Here is a 20,706-nt window from a genome sequence, read left to right on the forward strand (position 1 = left end):
TCACAACTCTCATGCTGTTCAATATGACCAGAATGGGCAAAGATCAATGTTGGAAGGATGTTGGAAATCCTGGACACTAATATAATTTTGGTAGAGCTGTGAACTCATCCAACATTTCTGGAGAGCAATTTGGAATTATGCCTAAAGAGCAACAGAAATGTGCATCCCCTTTGATCCAATAATATCACTACTGAGTCTATACCCTGAGGAGATTATGAAAAAGGGTTAAAAACATCCCTTGTACAAAAATATTCATAGCAGCCCTGTTTGTGATGTCAAAGAATTGGAAATTAAGTGAATGTCCTTCAATTGGGGAATAGCTTAAGAAACTATGGTATATGCATGTCATGGAACACTATTATTCTTTTAGAAACCTGGAGGGGTGGGAATTCAGGGAAGTCTGGAAGGATTAACATAAACTGATGCTGAGTGAGATGATCAGAACCAGAAAAACACTGTACTCCCTAACAACAGCATAGGGGTGATGATCAAAACTGATGGACTTGCTCCTTCCATCAGTGCGACATTCAGGGAAAATTTTGGGCTATCTGACAGGGAGAATACCATCTGTTTCCAGAAAAAGAATTGTAGAGTTTGAGCAATGACCAAAGACTATTACCTTTAATTAAAAAAATGGTGATCTTTTTATGTAATTTTGTTATCTCTCATACTTTAGTTTTATTCCCTAAGGATATGATTTCTCTCTCATCACATTCAATTTAGAGCAATGCATACATTTGAAACAATGTAAAACTTAACAGACTGCCTTTGGTGGGTGGTGGGTGGAATGAAGCAAGATTGGGGAAAACTGTAAAATGAAAAATGAATAAAATCTTTCTTAAAAAAATATCATTTTCTTCAGGATTTTATGGATCTCTTTGACTAAGCTGCTGACATAGAGTTCATGTATTTCCTTCATCTCTCTCATTTTCTTTCAAATGTTTCTTCTCTGTCCCTTACTTGATTTTCAAAATCTTTTTTGAACTTTGTCTTATCCTGAGACCAACTTCTATATTTCCTGTAATCTTTATACGCATAAGCTTGGCCTTTCTCATCTTCAGAGTGTGTGTTTTGTTCCTACATGGGATGAAAATAATTGTCTATTGTCAAGTTCCTTTCTTTCTTTTTACTCTTTTCCCCAGCCTGTGCCTAAGCTTTTGAGCATTATTGGGAGATCCCTGCAAGTACCTCAGTTCCTTCAAGGTCTTATGGAGGCTCTGATTGCTCTCCTGGTCTGTGGATGACCACAAACTCACTCCTCTGATCCAGGACCTAGTGCGGAAGGTTCCTGCTCTATGGGTTGACTGAGACCAAAGTCTGAATATGGTCAAAGTACTGGAGTCTTGTCCCAGGGATAGAGGGCAAAACTAGGCATTCTCCCTCCACTACCTTACCTTCCGTGGACTAAGTGCTCTGGAAACAGCTACCAGGTGACTTTGTTGGCTTGTTTCCATTTCCTGGAATCTGGAATCTGGCCCAGGCTGAGAACCATGGCCATGCTGAGGAGGGCCATGTTGGTCTAGGCTTTATGTTCGCTTTGTCAGAGGTCTCCTTGCTGATCTTCCAAGTTGTGATTGGTGCTCCCTGGGGTGAAAAGTCAGGAAACAGCTTCTGCTGCCTAGAACCAGGACTCCCAGGGACCCAGGGACCTTGGGGCTGTTCCCAGAAGTCTGAAGCTCCTTTTCTCAGGTGCACTGCCACACCGTCCAACTTGTGGAACAGAGCCTTCCCATTATTTTCCAGGTTACTTTGTGCTGAAAAATTGCCTGAATGGATTTTCTGTTGGTTCTATATCTCAAAAATTTAGTTAGAGTCATAATTTTAAGGTTTTTGAAGAAGAGTTCCTAAGAACTACTAAGAGCTCCTAAGAAAAGTTGCTCTCCTATCATCATCGTGGATCCTTCCCAATAATATAGATTTTTAAATCTACGTGGGAAAATATCTTACTCCATCTCTGGGCCAAATCTATTGAATAGAATTTACTCAGTGATTACACCTTCTGTTATTTCCCTCTATTATAACAGATTTTTATGCCTTTTAACCTGGTGTTATTTTTACATAGAAGCGCTATTAATCAAAGTACCATCTATCAAAGATTGATTAATTAATTGCTTGATTGATTGATAAGCTCAATGTGCAATCACAGTTGATTGACTGATTGTTTGATTGATGAGCAGCATTGCTTCATAGTCATTAAGTTCTCTCCCCTCTTTTGTCTCAAAAGAAATACACTTCTCAAGAATCATGAATCATTGTATACCTTGCCCAGTTTTCAAGTATCCTCCCTGGATATATAATACCAATAAATCAAAAGCTAATGCAAAGCCAAAACATTTAGTGAACTATTTGTACCCTTCCCCATGCATACTCTATCTCACACTCTCCCCCCTTTGAACTCCACAACCACAGTATTTAAATCCTTATTAATTGAAATATGAACTAAGATAAGATTACTTCCTGATCTCTTAATGTCCAGTCCTTCTAAGTAGTTTTCCACCCATTTTTCTTCTCTCTCCTTTGATTCTTAAATTCTTTTGTAAGCTCTTGAGTGAGATTCTGGATTTGATTCGAATTCATAGATTGTTTTGAGACTTTCCTTGTAGGCAATTTCTCACTACTTTCTTCTTCTGGGGTGGCATTGTTATTATCTTTACTTGCATAGTCACTTTAGTAAGTGCTCTTTTTGGATTTTTTGTTCATCTTGCTTGTTTCAGCTCTGCTCCTAGGGTAATAGGAAGTATGGAACCAAACTTGTTATCCTGAGACTGGGATGTGATTCCTGGCTTGTCATTTGCCAAGATTTTTGCCTTTGAAGCACAGGGATTGCCTTTGCATGGGTTTCTTTCCTCCTTTTGTCCAGGTTCTGTCTTGGTAGTGGTTTATTCCTACCCCAGTCCTATCCTTTTTTCAAAGTGTTCTCAGGGTCCTGGTTTTTTTTGAGGGGGCGGGGTGGGACCTTCTCTGCTAGTTTACTATATTGCTTGCCAGCATTAAACTCTTGTAAGTTTGCCAGGACCTGGAATATACTGCTCTTTAAAAATTCCCTATCTTAATCCTAATTTCTCATATTGAATATGACTAATCTGTAACATGTTAATCATAATTATTTATATAAAGGTTTACCTGACTGTTCCCCACTCAGGGGAGGAGGTTGGAAGCCAGGGTGGAAGGTAATTTTGTAATTTAAAAATATACATATGCATATTCATAAATGATGAAAAACATTTATAACATGTATTTGTAAAAATAAAATATCAATAAAACTAGTAATTGGTGCTGTTAATATTTTCTCAAGGCTTTTTTTACCTCTATTTAGATAATATGATTTCTGTTAGCTTTATTAGCAATATGGTGGATTATGCTGATTATTTTCCTAATACTGAACCATCCTTGCAACCTGGTATAACTCCTATGGGATCATTGTGTATTGTCCTACAAAGAACTTCTTATACTCTTTGTTAAAATTTTAGTTGAAAATTTTGTTTCAATGTTCAATCAAAGGGAGATTCATCTATGATTTTCTTTGTTTTGTCTCTTCCTAGTTTGGGTTTCAGCACCACATTTTGCTATCATAATAAGTATTTGGCAGAACTTCTCCAACTTTTTAAAAACAGTTTATATAGAATTACAATCAATAATTCCTTAAATGGTGGGTAGAACTGCTTTCAAATCCCTTCTGGAAATGATGATTTTTTTGTTAGGTTTCTTCAAATTCTTTTTCTGAAAAAGAAATTATTTATCCTTATTTACACTTGTTTATTTTTATTGAATTATGCATTCATTTCCCTTAGATTGTAAAGTTTATTGGCACACACTTGGATGAAATAGCTCCAAATTATTATTTTAATTTCCTCATCATTAATAGTAAGTTCCCCCATTTCATTTTTGATACTAGTAATGTGGTTATCTAATTTTCAATCAGAACAATCAAATGTTCATCTATTCTTTGACTTTTTTATAAAACTAATGATTAGTTTTATTTATTAGTTCAATTGTTTTTGTCTTTCTTTTTTTCTTTTTGCAAGGCAAATGGAATTAAGTGGCTTGCCTAAGGCCACACAGCTAGGTAATTATTAAGTGTTTGAGACTGGATTTGAACCCAGGTTCCCCTGACTCCAGGGCCAGTGCTTTATCCACTATGCCACCTAGTTGCCCCAAGGTTTTTTCTCTTTCAAATATGTTTATTTCCACTTTGATTTTCAAAATTTCTAATTTACTATTTAATAAGGGATTTTTATTTTTCTCTTTTTCTAACTTTTTTGATAGCATCCCTAATTAATTGATTTCTTTTATTCATAAATGTCTTTAGAGATATAAAATTTCTCTGAAAAGCTTCTTTAGGGACTTCCGGTCAAGATGACAGAGAGAAGACAGGCACAGTTCCAAAGTCTCCTGATCTTTCCCCATCTATCATAAGAAACAAACCTCTTAAAAGAAATCCAACCCACAAAACCCAGAAAGAAAAGCCAGGAGAAACAACATCTACCTCAGGATTTGTCTCCCCCAGTAGCACTGGAGGAATTTCCCCGCAGGTGAGTCGGGGCTCACCGGGAGGATCAGCCCCGGATCAACCAGATTAGCAGCTGAATTGGAACCAGGAGTCTGAGGGCTGGAGAGCTGGACCTGCTGGATCAGAGGTGGGGCTAGAAGGCAGGGCCTTGAGTCAACTAGGGAGTAGAGGCACTGGTGTTGGTTCTGTCCCCTGGGAGCTTGCAAACAGGGCTGGGGAGCGGGGAGAGTTCTGGTGCAGGAGAGCTGCGGACACCATCCCTGCGCTCCTCTGGTCTGAGGAACTCAGAGTCCATGCCTCCATTACAGCTCAGACTTCTTTCCAGAACAAACAACTGCAAACTAATTCTGCCCCAGGCCCAGGTGTGGGAGCAGAAGAACTAGCCTATCTGATGAATGACCTCAGGCCAGGGTAAAGAGCACAATTGACTGAAGGCAAAAGAATTCAATAGCTCTAAATCCTCCCTTCAAGGGAAGGAAGAAGGCCTCAATCAAGGTCACAGACACTCCAGAGAAAGCAACCAACACCTCCTATTGGCCAGCCAGAGACACTGCTCTCAGTGAGTAAAGCTGTTAGCAATCCCAATCCCCTGTGAACCAGCCCCTCCCCAACTCAAGGTCTTAGCAAAATGAAGAAGGCTCAACAGAAAGGTGGATTGATAGAAAAATCCTTGGGAGGGAAAGACCCTAACTCAGAAAGACCTAGAACCTATGAGGAGAATAAGATGTGGTCTTCAGCACAGAAAGACTTCCTTGAAGAAAGAAGAAAGGAGCTTGAAAATCAAATGGAAAATTTGGGAGAGACAATTAATACATTGTAACAAGAAAACAAATCCTTAGAAAGTACAACTGGACAAATACAAAAGGAAAATAAATCTCCCAGTTTCTCAATTGGACAAATACAAAATGAGAATAAATCTCTCAGATCTTCAATTGGACAATTACAAAATGAGAATAAATTTCTCACATCATCAATTGGACAATACAAAATGAGAATAATTCTCTCAGATCCTCAATTGGGCAAATGGAAAGCTCTTTTAAAAGTAGAAGTGACCAATTGGAAAAGGAGTTGCAGAAGTATAAAGAAGAAAATTCCTCCCCCCAAAAATAATGGAGTCTACAGAAACTAATGACTCCATGAGACAGCAAGAGTCAGTTAAACAAAATCAAAAAATAGAAAAAAATAGAATAGAATGTAAAATACCTCATCAACAAAACCACTGACATCTAGAATAGATTGAGGAGGGGCAACCTGAAAATTATAGGACTTCCTGAAAACATTGGAGAGAAAAAAAGCCTGGACTTAATATTACTGATATCATGGAATTGAAGGGTAAAGTAGTTACTGAAAGAGTACATTGATCCCCACCAGTAAAAGATCCTAAAATGAAAACACCAAGGAATGTTGTGGCCAAATTCCAGAACTATCAGATAAAAGAGAAAATCCTGCAAGCAGCCAGAAAGAAACAATTTAAATATCAAGGAGCCACAGGAAGGATCATGTTGGACCTGGCTGCATCAACATTAAGAGCAAGGGAGCTTGGAATGCAGCCAAGAATCTACTTTCCTGCAAAGCTGAGCCTTCTCTTCCAGGGAAAAAGATGGACATTTAACGAAATGGAAGTATTCCAAAAATTCCTGATGAAAAGACCAGAGCTAAATAGTAAATTTGGAATTCAAACAGGAGGTTCAAGAGCCACATGAAAAGGCAAAAAAAAAGGGGGGGAGCAGTAAAAGGGAAAAAAAAACCTGCTATTCAGTAAGTTGAAACTGGCTATATCCCAGAATGGGGAAAAAGATTCGCATAAATCTTGTGAACTCTAACTCTAATGGAGAGAATATACCTAGCCAGAAATGATGGACATTCATGATCTATACATGAGATTGCTATCTAAAGAGATGGAACTGGCTTTATCCCCATTTGGGAGAAAGACTCTAATAACTCTCAAGAATTTTAACTCTATTCGATAGAATATACTGAACTAGAAGTGACTGATACTCAGAATTTTTTATGAAATACATAGAATGATCTACAAAACACTACCTCCTTTAAAAGGGGGACAGGATAGAGACAGGAGAGGAGAGGGGATTTAATGGGGTAAATCTCATTACACTAAGAGGTACAAAAACCTATGGTAATAGAGGGGTAGAAGGGAGCAGATGAGAAACACCTGAATCTTCTTCTCAGCAGACATTGGCTTAAGGTCAACCTACAAATACTCAGTAAAGTTATAAAACACCTAACCTTTCAAGTATTAAAGGAGAAAAGGGAAGGGGGGATGGAGAAAGGGAAGGGGAGTGGGGGAAAAGGGGAAATAACAAAAGGAAGGAAAGGGAAAAGGGAAAAAGGGGAAGGGGAAAGAAAGGGGAGGGTGTGATATAGGAGGGTAAACACACTGAAGGGTGTGGTATTCAGAAACAAAATACTGGGGAATATGGATGGGGGGAAGGGGAAAAATACAAAAAAGAGGGAAGATAGGATAGAGGGCAATAAAGTATTAGTAATCATAACTTTGAATGTGAATGGGATTAACTCTCCCTTAAAACAGAAGCAAATAACATAGTGGATTAAAAACCAGAATCCTACAATATGCTGCTTACAAGAAACTCATTTGAACCAGAGACATACATACAGAGTAAAGCTAAAAGGTTGGAGCAAAATATATTTTACTTCAGCTAAAGTAAAAAAAGCAGGGGTAGCAATCCTTCTCTCAGACAAAGCAACAGCAAAAATAGATAGCATTAAAAGAATTAAGGAAGGAAACTTTATCCTCCTAAAAGGTACCGTAGACAATGAACTTATTTCAATACTGAATATATATGCACCCAGGAAGAAAATTCTTAGAGGAGAAGCCGAAAGAAATACAGGAAGACATAGACAGCAAAACTCTACTAGTGGGAGACCTCAGCCTCCCGCTCTCAGATCTAGATAAATCAAATCATAAAATAAAGAAGTTAAGTAAGTAAATAGATTGTTTGAGGAATTAGATATGGTAGACTTATGGAGGAAACTGATTGGGGATAGAAAGGAAAATGACTTTTTCTCTGCAGTACATGGAAATTATACAAAAAGTGACCATGTACTAGGACATAAAAAACTAATGATCAACTGCAGAAAGGCAGAAATAATGAATACATCTTTCTCAGATCACAATGCAATAAAAGTCATATGCAAAATTGGGCCAAGGAGGTACTGACACAGAACAAATTGGAAACTGAATGACCTCATTTTAAAAAAAATGATTGGACCAAAAAGCAAATTATAGAAAGAATTAACCATTTTATCCTAGATAATGATAATAATGAAACAACATACCAAAACCTATGGGATTCATTCAAAGCGACTCTCAGGGGATATGTTATAACTCTAAATGCTTACAAGAATAAATTGGAGAAAGAGGAAATCAATGAACTAAACATGCAACTAAAAATAAAAAGAACAAATAAAAACTCCCCAATTAAATACCAAATTAGAAATTCTAAAAATTAAAGGAGAAATTAATAAAATTGAACGCAAAAAAACCTATTCAATTAATAAATAAAACCAGAAGTTGGTAATATGAAAAAAACAATAAAACTGATAAACCTCTGGTCAATTTGATTTAAAAAAAGAAAGAAGAAAGCCCAATTGCTAGTATCATAAATGAAAAAGGTGAACTCACCACCAATGAAGAGGAAATTAAAGTAATAATTCAAAATTATTTTGCCCAACTCTATGCTAATAAATTTGATAATCTAAGGGAAATGGATGAATATTTACAAATATATAAGTTGCCCAGGTTAAATGAAGAAGAGATTAAATACCTAAACAACCCTATCTCAGAAAAAGAAATTCAACAAGCCATTACTGAACTCCCTAAAAAAAAAAAAATCTCCAGGGCCTGATGGATTCACAAGTGAATTCTACCAAATATTTAAGGAACAATTGGTTCCAATTCTACATAAACTCTTTGGAAAAATAGGGAAAGATGGAACTCTGCCGAACTCTTTCTATGAAACCAATAGGGTGCTGTTACCTAAACCAGGAAGAGTTAAAACAGAGAAAGAAAATTATAGACCTATTTCCCTGATGAATACAGATGCAAAAATCTTAAATAAAATCTTAGCAAAATGATTACAAGATGTTATCACCAGGATAATACATTATGATCAAGTAGGATTTATTTTTATTTTTTTTTAGTTTTTGCAAGGCAAATGCAGTTAAGTGGCTTGCCCAAAGCCATACAGCTAGGTAATTATTAAGTGTCTGAGACTGGATTTTAACACAGGTACTCCTGACTCCAAGGCCGGTGCTTTATCCACTATGCCACCTAGCCGCCCCTCAAGTAGGATTTATTCCAGGAATGCAGGGTTGGTTCAATATTAGGAAAACTGTTAGTATACTCAACTATATCAACAACAAAACTATCAGAAGTCATATGTTCATATCAATACATGCTGAAAACCCTTTTGACAAAATACAGCATCCATTCCTATTAAAAAACTAGAGAGTGTAGGAATAAATGGACTGTTCCTTAAAATAATTAGCAGTATCTATCTGAAACCATCAACAAGCATTATATTCAATAGGGAGAGGCTAGAGGCTTTCCCCATAAGATCAGGGGTGAAACAAGGGTGCCCATTATCACCACTACTATTCAATATTGTATTAGAAATGTTAGTGTTACCAATTAGAGAAGAAAAAGAAATTGAAGGAATTAGAATTGGGAAAGAAGAGACAAAATTTTTACTCTTTGCAGATGACATTATAGTCTACTTTGAGAATCCCACCAAATCATCCAAAAAAAACTACTGGAAACAATTAGCAATTTTAACAAAGTTGCAGGTTATAAAATAAATCCTGATAAATCCTCAACTTTTCTATATATGTCTAGCAAAATATTGCAGGAAGAGCTAAAAAGAGATAACCCATTCAGGGTAACCTCAGACAATATAAAATACTTGGGAGTCTATTTTCCAAGACAGACTCAGAATCTTTTTGAAAACAATTATAAAACACTTCTCACACAAATTAAATCAGATTTAAATAAGTGGGCAAATATCAAATGCTCATGGATAGGTAGAGCCAATATAATAAAAAATGACAGTTCTTCCAAAACTAAACTATCTGTTTAGTGCCCTACCAATTAAAAATTCCAAAAAATTACTTTAATGAGTTAGAAAAAATTGTAAGTAAATTCATATGGAGAAATAAAAAGTCAAGAATTGCCAGGAACGTAATGAAAAAAATTGCAAAAGAAGGTGGCTTAGCCCTAATCGATCTAAAATTATATTATAAAGCATCAGTCATCAAAATTGTTTGTTATTGGCTAAGAAATAGAGTGGTAGACCAGTGGAATAGACTAGGTGTAAAAGCAGGAGATGATTATAGTAATCTGCTGTTTGATAAACCCAAAGAGTCCAGGCATTGGGATAAAAATGGCTGGGATAATTGGAAGATTAGATTGCTTCTTTTTTGCTATGGCTGAGAATTCTGAAATTTGGTTAAAATATTCCTTTTTGTATTTATACTAGAATCCTTTCTGGGGGTAATTTATGGATTCTTTCAAGGACATTTTGTATTCCTATTCTATGATCTTAGGGCAAATTTTCCATGAAAATATCCTTAAAGATATTTTCCAGGCTCTTTTTCTCAGAATTTTGAGTAGAACAATAATTCATACATTTGCTCTCCTGGATCTACTTTCAAGGTAGCTTAGATTTTATTTCTATTTCTATTTGTTATTTTTTTCTATTTTTCAGTTTTTTGGTTTTCCTTGATGAAATTTTGGTGTCCCATAAATTCATTAGTTTCTATTTGTCCAATTCTAATTTTTAAGGTTTTATTTTCTTCAGTTATCTTTTGTGTTTCCATTTTCATTTGGTTAATTTTACTTTAAATGGGTTGCTTTCTTCTTCTCATTAGATAATTTTATTTTTTCATGAGTTTCATTTATTTTGCAATAGACTGAATTTATTTTTTGATAAGTTATATTTGTTATCCTCTTGGTCATTTTTACTTTTAAAGGAATTGAATTCTTCAGTCAATTTTTCATTATGCTCTTGTATGGTTCTCATTTCTTTTCTTCACTTATTTTCTTCCTCTCTTCTTTGGTTTTTAAAATCTTTTTAGAACTCTTCCAAGATGTTTTGGATTGGAGATCAATAAACTACTTTAGTTAAATAGATTGTTAGAAAACTGGATATGATAAATTTATGCAGGAATATGCCTTGTTCTATGCAGTACATGGCACTTATACAAAAATTGACCATGTATTCGGGCATAAAAACCTAATGGTCAACTGCAGAAAGGCAGAAATAGTGAATACATCCTTCTCAGGCAACAAGGCAATAAAGATCATTTGCAATATTGGTCCAGGGAGATATAGACCCAGAACTAATTGGAAACTGAATAAGCTCATTTTAAAGAATGAGTGGCTAAAAAAAATTAGAGAAATAATTAATTATTTTATCCTAGATAATGACAATAATGAAACAACATACCAAAACCTATGGGATCCACTCAAATTGGCTGTCAGGGGATATATTAAATCTTTAAAAGTTCACATGAATAAGTCAGAGAGTGTAGAAATCAATCAACTAAATATGCAACTAAAAAGATAGGAGGAAGAAGAAATTAAAAACTCCAATTAAATACCCAATTATAAATTCTAAAAATTAAAGGAGAAATTAATAAAAGCAAAAGGAAAAAATCTACTGAATTAATAAGTAAAACCAAGAGTTGGTTTTATGAAAAAACCAATAAAATTGATAAACCTCTGGTCAATTTGATTAAAAGATAGAAAAAAGAAGACCAAATTGTTATTATCATAAATAAAAAAGGTGAACTCACCACCAATGAGGAGGAAATTAAAGTAATAATTTGAAATTATTTTGCCCAACTCTATGCCAACCAATTTGACAATTTAAGTAAAATGGACGAATATTTATTTAAATTTAAGGTGCCAAGGTTAAACATAAAGGCGATTAAACTCCCTAAACATCCCTATTTCAGAAAAAGAAATTCAACAAGCCATCACTGAACTCACTAAGAAAAAATCTCCAGGGCCTGAACGATTCACATGTGAATCCTATCAAATATTTAAGGAACAATTGGTTCCAATTCTATATAAACTCTTTGGAAAAATAGGGGAAGATGGAACTTTGCCTAACTCTTTCTATGAAGCCAATATCGTACTGATATCTAAACAAGGGAGAGTTAAAACAGAGAAAGAAAATTATAGACATGCTTCCCTGATGAAAATAGATGCAAAAATCTTAAATAAAATATTAGTAAAACTATTGCAAGTTATCAATATATTAATACACTTTGACCAAGTAGGATTAATCCCAGGGATGTAGGGTTGGTTCAATATTAGGAACACTGTTAATATCATTAATTATATCAATAACAAAACTATGGAAAAGCATATGACCTTATCAATATCATTAATTATATCAATACCAAACCTATGAAAAAGCATATGACCTTATCAATATATGCCAAAACAACTTTTGCCAAAATACAGCACCCATTCTTGCTAAAAACACTAGAGAGTATAGGAATCAATGGATTATTCCTAAGAATAATAATAATAATAATAATAAGCAGTATCTATCTGAAACTATCAGCAAGAATTATATTCAATGGGGAGAGGCTAGAGGCATTCCCAGTAAGATCAGGGGTGAAACAAAGATGTCCATGATCACACTACTATTCAATACTGTATTAGAAAGAAAATGAAATTGAATGAATTACAATTGAGAAGAAAGAGACAAAACTCTCACACTCTTTGCAAATAAGAAATCATCCAAAAAACTCCTGGAAATAATTAGCAATTTTAGCAAAGTTACAGGATATAAGATAAACCCTTATAAATCCTCAACTTTTCTATTTATGACTAGCAAGATACGAACAGGAAGTGCTAGAAAGAGAAATCCCATTCAAAGGAACCTCAGACAATATAAACTACCTGGGAATGTATTTGCCAAGGCAGACCCAGAACCTTTTTGAAAACACTTATAAAACACTTCTCACACAAATTAAATCAGATTTAAATAACTTGGCAAACACCAACTGCTCATGGATAGGTTGAGCTAATATAATAGAAATGACAATTCTACCATAACAAAACTACCTGTTTAGGGCCCTACCAATCAAAGTTCTGAAAAATTACTTTCATGAGTTAGAAAAAGTTGTAAGTAAATTCATATGGAGAAATAAAAAGTCAAGAATTTCCAGGGATTTAATGAAAAAAAGTGCAAAAGAAGGTAGCTTAGCCCTACCAAATGTAAAATTATCTTATAAAGCATCAGTCATCAAAACTGTTTGGTTATTGGATAAGAAATAGAGCGGTATACTAGTGTAATAGACTACGTACAATAGCGGGAAATGACTATAATAATCTGCTGTTTATAAACCCAAAGAGTCTAGCTATTGGGATAAACACTCTCTCTTCTATAAAAACTTCTAGGAAACTTAGAACTTCGTATGGAAGAAACTTATATTAGACCAACACCTCACACCCTTTATCAAGATAAAATCCAAATGGATACAGGATGTAGACATAAAAAAGTTCTTTAAGAAAACTAGAAGACCAAGGACTAGTTTACCTGTCAGATCTATGTAAAAGGATGTAGTTTATGATTAAAGAAGAAATGGAGAACATCATTAAAAACAAACTAGATGATTTTGATTACGTTAAATTAAAAAGGTTTTGCACAGACAAAACCACTGTAACCAAGATTAAAAGAAATGTAGTAAACTGGGAAACAATCTTTACAACTAATCTTTCTGACATAGGACTGATTTCTAAAATATACATAGAACTGAATAATTTTTTTTTTAAAAAGACATTCCCCAATTGACAAATGGTCAAAGGATATGTAAAGGCAATTTACTGATGAGGAGATCAAAGTAACCCCTAGTCATATGAAAAGTTGCTCTAAATCATAACTTATTAGAGAAATGCAGATTAAAGCTTCTCTGAAGTACTATCTCACACCTCCATGGAAACAATGTAAAGATTGACCAATTGCCTTCTGTGGGGGGTGGGGGCAGGGAAGTAGGATTAGGGGAAAATTGTAAAACTCAAAATAAATAAAGTCTTCAAAAATAAATAAAAATCTAAGAGAATTATGGAACCAAAAAATTTAATTAATCAATCAATCAATAAAGTCCTTTGAAGTTTCAAATATAAGCAAGTTTGTACTGCCTTCTCAGATGGCATTTTTATCATCCTTATAATAATAGTAACTTTCTATGATTAGCAATCTTTTTTGTTTCTTTGCTAATTTAGACAGTTGAGCTCTACTTCTATGGTAAAGGGAGTATAGTCCTAACTTTTTCTTCTGGGACATTGATGTTGTTCCTGGCTAATCACTTGCCAGGATGTTGCAAATACAGCTCATGCTTTGCCTATGCAGCAGTTTGTTCCCCTTTAGCCCAGAAGAGATAGACATTTACTGAAGATCATCTAAGATATTTTGAGTTGAGAATTTTCATGACTCTGTTTTAGTAGAATTTTCAGTTTTAAAGTCTGTAGAGAGAGACTTCATTCAAAGTTGTGTCTGGAATAACTCCAGGAGATTCCTAACTCTACACCATTATCTTGACCTTACCCTGAAAATTTCTCTATTTATGTTTTAATAGACTGAGAGTAAAGAGAATAAATAAATCATTTTAATGTATAAAAGAGAACAGAAGAAAAGCCAGTAGAAAACAGAGTAGCAAGAGACCTTTTAAAATTAAAACTAGAAATGTACAACAAAAAAATTAAAGCTATATGTACTATATTTTTTGCAATTTCATGTATGCTTCTTTTTGTTGTTCTATCTTTTATATGAAAATGTTTTATTTGGGCTGTATTCACCTAGATTCTCAACCATTTCCTAATTCCATATTACTGTATGAGGAAATCCTATATTCTCAATCTCTGAATTTCACAAACCTAGACAACATCACTGGCTTCTCCTTACTTCTGAATCTTCATATCTATTCTATTTCTAAAGCCTGTTGATTTCATTTTGAAATCAACTCTTTTCTCTATTCTGAAATTTTCACTATTGATACAAACTTTCTTTACTTCAGGTCTTTACTACAGTCATAATCTGCTGATGGGGCAGCTGGTCTGAAGCATTTCGCCATTATAATTCACCTTCTTTTAAGGCACTAAAGTTATTTTCCTAAAACTGAAATCCAAGATAAAAGAGATGTTTCAATTCCAAACATCTATTATGTAGTTCTCTCTTATTTTTCCAACCTTTTGACATCTAATTTCCTGCTACATTCTACTCCATCCAATGGTACTGGCTCCCAAACTCTTAAACAAGATGCTCAGTCCTTAAATTTACACATTTACTGTGGCTTTGCCACTTAGTTCAGCAGTTGTGTATATCAGTTGATTGGGTAGAAAGCCTGAAGTTAGGAAGACTAATTTTATTGATTTCAAATTTGTCATAAAATAATAGTTGTGTGACCCTTTTTGCTTTAGTTTCCTTATCTGCCAAATGCTAAAGAGGAAAAAAATGACAAACCACTACAATATTTTCTTGATTTTTTGGATAATTTTTATTTTATGGAATAAAACATACATTTCAATTACATAGTACAAGAGAAAATATTGCAAATGAACTGCAAATCTATGCACAATTGTCATTTATCTAAACAATACAACAAAAACTTTTTGGATTTTTCTTTTCTTTCATTCTTACCCCTACATTACCCTAGAGATGAAGACCATTTGATAGAAATGGGTAAAAATCTATGCACACATAGGTAGATTAATTACCTTTTGGCTATAATTCCAGACTTATCTCCAAATTCTCTGCATGAGTTAATAATTCCACTAAAATGGTATCTCAAGGTCGTTTTAATTTGCATTTCACTAGTCAATAATTATTTAGACCATTTTTTTCGTTGACTATAAAATGTTTTGATTTCTTCATTGGAAAATTGACTATTCAAATATTTTGACTGTTCATATAAGAATTTCCTGTATTTTTATTGATTTGATAAAGTTTTTTTAGATATGAACTTTATCTGACAGTCCATTAAATTATCCATTCTGTCTCTTTTTATTCATAATTTGTTCCCCTGTCCAAAGGTCTGATAATTGCTATATTCCATGTTTTTTTAAGTGTTTTATAAAATCTCTCTTCATATTAGGTCATACATCTGTTCTGATCTTATTTTCTTAAATTATGCAAGGTATTGATTTATGCCCAGTTTTTGCCATACTTCCTTTCAGTTTTCCCAACCATGTTTATCAAATAATGAATTCCTGTCCTCAAATGTTGTTTTTCACTCGTCAAATGCAAGAGTATTATGCTTATCTGCTGCTGAAAAATGTATATCTAGTTGATCTAATTTTCCAGTTAATAGCCTGTACCAGATAGCTTAGATAATTACTACCTTATACCATAGTTTAATGCTGAACCATTTTTCTTTACAATTTTTCCAATTTTTTTCCTTTCAAGTTATTTCTTTCTTGTTTGTGCAAATGATTTTTTTTTTTATTTTTTCCTATTTAGAGAAGCATTTTATTTGGAAATTTAATTGGAATCATGTTTTGGGTTGAATATATGTTTCTTTGGGCAAAATTTTCATATTTATCATACTGGCCCTGTCTAGCCATAAACAATTAATATTTCCCTTATTGTTTAAAACTATTCGTATTTGTATCAATTTTCTATGAACCCAAGAAAATCCTCTTAAAAAACTACTATAAAGTATTAATACATTCAACAAAGTAGCAAGATCTTAAATGAACCCACATAAATCATCAACATTTCTATATATGATCAACAAACCCCAAGAGAAAAAGTGAAATTTCATTTAAAAGAACTGCAGTGTACATTAATTACTTGGTAAGCTACTCCCAAGGCAAACTCAGAAATCATATGAAAACAATTACAAAGCATTTATCATCTAAATAAAATCAGATCTAAGCAATTGAAAAAATATTAATTGTTCATACTTAGATTGAGATAATATAATACAAATGGAAATTCTGCCTTTATTAAATTACTTATTCAATGACATATCAATCAAACTATGAAACAAATATGTTACCAAACTATAAATTATAGTAACAAAATTCGTCTGGAGCAAAAAATGTCAAGAACATCAAATGAACAGATAAAAAAAGTTAAGGTAGGTGACCTAGGTCTACCAGATCTAAAACTATCCTCCAAAGTAACAGTCATCAAAACTGCATGGCACTGGTTAAGAAATATATAAATAGATTCGTGGATTGGGATAGATGGAAAAGGAACAGTTCTTTATTTTTTTTAGGTTTTTGCAAGGCAAATGGCTTAAGTGGCTTGGCCAAGGCCACACAGCTAGGTAATTATTAAATGTCTGAGGCCGGATTTAAACCCAGGTACTCCTGACTCCAAGGTCAGTGCTTTATCCAGTACGCCACCTAGCCTCCCCAAAAAGGAACAGTTGAAAATGACTAAAATAATCTCCTCTTTGACAAATACTTTATCTTCTGACATAAGAACTCACTATTTGTCAAAAATTGTTGAGAAAATTGGAAAATAACAAGCCAAAAACTAGGCATATACCTACAACTCATACCCTATACAAATAAAAGATCAAAATGGGAACAGGATTTAGATAGTAATTGCCACACTATAGACATATTAATGGACTAAAAAATATACTCTATCTGTAAGATCTTTGAAAAACAGAGAAATGTATGACAAAGCAAAAAAATATGATGTTATAAATGTCAAAATAGATGCTTTGTAACTATTTTAATTTAAAATGTTTTTGCATTAATAAAATCAATGCTGCCAAATTTAAAAGGAAAGCAGGAAGCTGGGAAATAATTTTCACAGTTGGGATTCTGATAAAGGTCTCATTTCTAAAGTTTATCAAATTTTTAAGGTTACAAGTCATTACACAATTGATAAATCATCAAAGGAGAAGAATATATGCTTTTCAAATGAAGAAATTATGATCAATATTGAAGTGGTTGTGGGAGGATTGGAACATTGATGCATTGCTGGTGGAGTTTTGAACTAATTCAACTATTTTGGAGAGCAATACTTCCATACTTATGGAAGTATGCCCAAATTGCAATTAAACTGATCATATCCTTTGACCTAGAAATTCCAGTATTAGACCTATATCCAGAAGAAATCATAAAAATGGGAAAAGTCTAATAAGTTCCAAAATATTCATAGTACCTCACTTTGTAGTGGCAATGAACTGGAAATTGAGGGGATGCCCATCAATTGGGGAATGGTTGAACAAATTATGGTATATGAATGCTATGGAAAACCATTATTCTAAAAGAAACTATATATGGTCAGAGTCAAGAGAACCGTGGAATAAATTATAGGATCTGATGTTGATTGAAGGGAGGAGAAACAACAGTTCATTGTAAACATTAACAACAGCATTGTGAGTTAATCAGCCTTGATGGATACAGGTCCTCCCAGCAGTTCAGAAAGCTAGGACAAAGCTAAGACCTTCTATGGACAATGGTATCCCCATCCAGATGAAAAAAATAAACAAAATAAAATTAAAAAACCCTTCAGAATCTGATGAGCAATGCATTTAACTTTTTTTAAAATTCTCTTATGTATTTCTTTCCCTTAATTCTAATTCCTCATACTGAAAATAACTAATCTGTAAGCATGTTTAACACAAATGTGTATATAAAATATTCACTACTGAGGGGGGGGAGGTAGGAAGCAAGGGTGGAAGAAAACAGTACAACTTAAAAATATGCATATGCGTATGGATAAATATTGAAAAAATTTCATAACATTTATCTGGGAAAATATCAATAAAATAAAGTTTTAATATATAATTTTATTTATATAGTTCCTATGTGAGTTTTGCCAGGTGTATTCTCAAGTTTTTTTGCTGTCTAGCTGAGTAGACATCTTACACTCATTTACTCAAAAATTAAACTCATTATGTGATATTTTTGCTATCTCTTCTTGTCTAATTTTATTTGTGACATATAGGAATGTTTAAATTTTATGTGAATTATTTTTAAATCCTACTTGTTTGTTAAAATTATTGATTTTTCAGCTAGCTTTGTGTTTTGTCTGTGATTTTTTTAGTATATCATCATATCATCGCTAAAAAGATATAGTTTTGTTTCCTCATTACTTATTCTCCTTCTTCTTATATATTTTTGTCCTTTTATTGGAATTGCTATGATTTCCAAGAAAATATTGAATAATATTGGCAAAAACAGGCATATTTTTTCACACATTATTTTAACTTGAAAGATTCTAGTTTATACACATGAAAATAAAGCTTGCTCATGATTTTAAATAAACACATTTTTTCAAAAATCAGTTTAAGGATAAATGTACTTATACCAACACTTTAAAGGGATTTTTTTAGTAAAAATGAATTTTGAACATTATCAAAAGACTTTTATTTAGACATTGATATAATTGAATGTTTTTTTCTTTTATTATTGATGTAATCAATTGTGTTAAAGGTTTTGTTTTTGTTAAAACATCCTTGTTTTTCTTGTATAAATCCTATTTAATTTTAACATGTATGTTTGTAATACATTACTGTAACATTTTAACTGCTATTTTACTTAGGATTTTTGTATTCATATCTATTAAGGAAATTTTTTTGCATTTTTCCCCATTTTTTTCACTTTCTGGCTTAGGTGTTTATATCATTGTTTTTCTTAAAAGAAATTTGGTAGCATCCATTCTTTACTTATTATTGCCAGTAATTTATTTTACATTGCAATTAGTTGAAATTTCAGTGTTTAGTAGAATTCAATTGTAAATCCATTTGATCCTGGTGTTTTTCTCTTAGGAAAGTTATTTATGTTCTCTCCAATTTCTTTTGCAAAATTAGATCTACTTAGATATGCTATTTTCTTTCTAATTTAGGAAATTTATAATTTTGTAAACATTATTCAATTTTATTTAAATTATTTAATTTTTGCATATGATTAAGAAAAATAATCCCATTTCAATTGCTTTACCTTTCTCTTTGTTAGTGGTTCATTTGCTATTTTCATTTTTGATTCAAGAGATTTGGTTTTCTTCTTTTTAAAAACTACATTAAGCAATTGTTAATTTTATTTGCTTTTCATAAAACCCAAATTCCATTTTATATATTAATTCACTGTTTTCATTTACAATTTTAATATTCTCAAATTTATTTTTTTATATTTTGCAGTTTAGTGTTCAATTGGGAATTTGTCATTTGTTTTTTCTCTATTTTATAAAATTGCATACCAATGCAATGTTGATATGAATACTTAGAGATGTGAATTTCCTTTGTATCACTTATTTTGCAGTATCCAATTGATTTTGATATTTTTCTCATTATTATCATATTCTTTAATGAAGTTATTGATTATTTCTAGCATGTTTTTCTTTCATTCATTAAGATTAAGTTTATTTTTATCTCCAATTTGTCTTTAATCCATATTTCCTTGATCTATTTTAAAGCATGTTTAATTGCATTATGAACTGAAAAAGATATTGTATCATTTCTGCTTTTACCTTTATATATGCACATATATATATATATAATATGTATGTATACATAAACAATATATGTTCAGACTTTTGAAAGGAACAATAAACCACTAAGAAAAAGTTGTATTCTTTTTCTATTTAAATTTAATTTTTCCAAATATCTATTATATATAAATAGTTTATCTAATATTCACTTTACTTTCTGTACTTTACCCTCCATTTTAACTCTTTGTGTCTATCATTTTTAAATGTGTTAATTGCAAGTAACATATTATTGTATTATCATTTTTAATCCACTTGGACATCTATTTTGATTTAATGGGATGATTTCATCCCATTCACATTCAAAGTGTTAATTATTATTTGTGAATTTCCCTCCATCTTGGCTTTACTATTTCCTTTCTCAGCCTCTCTTTTTACCCTATGCATATTTTCATATTTTTCTTCATATATTCTCTTATTCCTTATTTTGCTCACCCCTCTAAAAGTCTATCCCTCATTTCTTCACTCCACCCTCCAATTCTTGATCTATATTCCCTTCTAAAAGTCACTCCCCACACCATCCCCAAGGTTTTTTCTCAGTTTTTTCTCACCTTTCTACAGGGGCAGCTAGATGACACTGGATAGAGCACTGACCTTTGAATCAGGACAACAGAAGTCTGAATCCCGCTTTAGGCACTTGTCACTTATTAAACTTTGTGACTTTGGGTCAATCAGTTATCCCGATTTCCTCAC

Source organism: Macrotis lagotis, chromosome 6 (genome assembly GCF_037893015.1).
Source record: "Macrotis lagotis isolate mMagLag1 chromosome 6, bilby.v1.9.chrom.fasta, whole genome shotgun sequence".
NCBI lineage: Eukaryota > Metazoa > Chordata > Mammalia > Peramelemorphia > Peramelidae > Macrotis > Macrotis lagotis.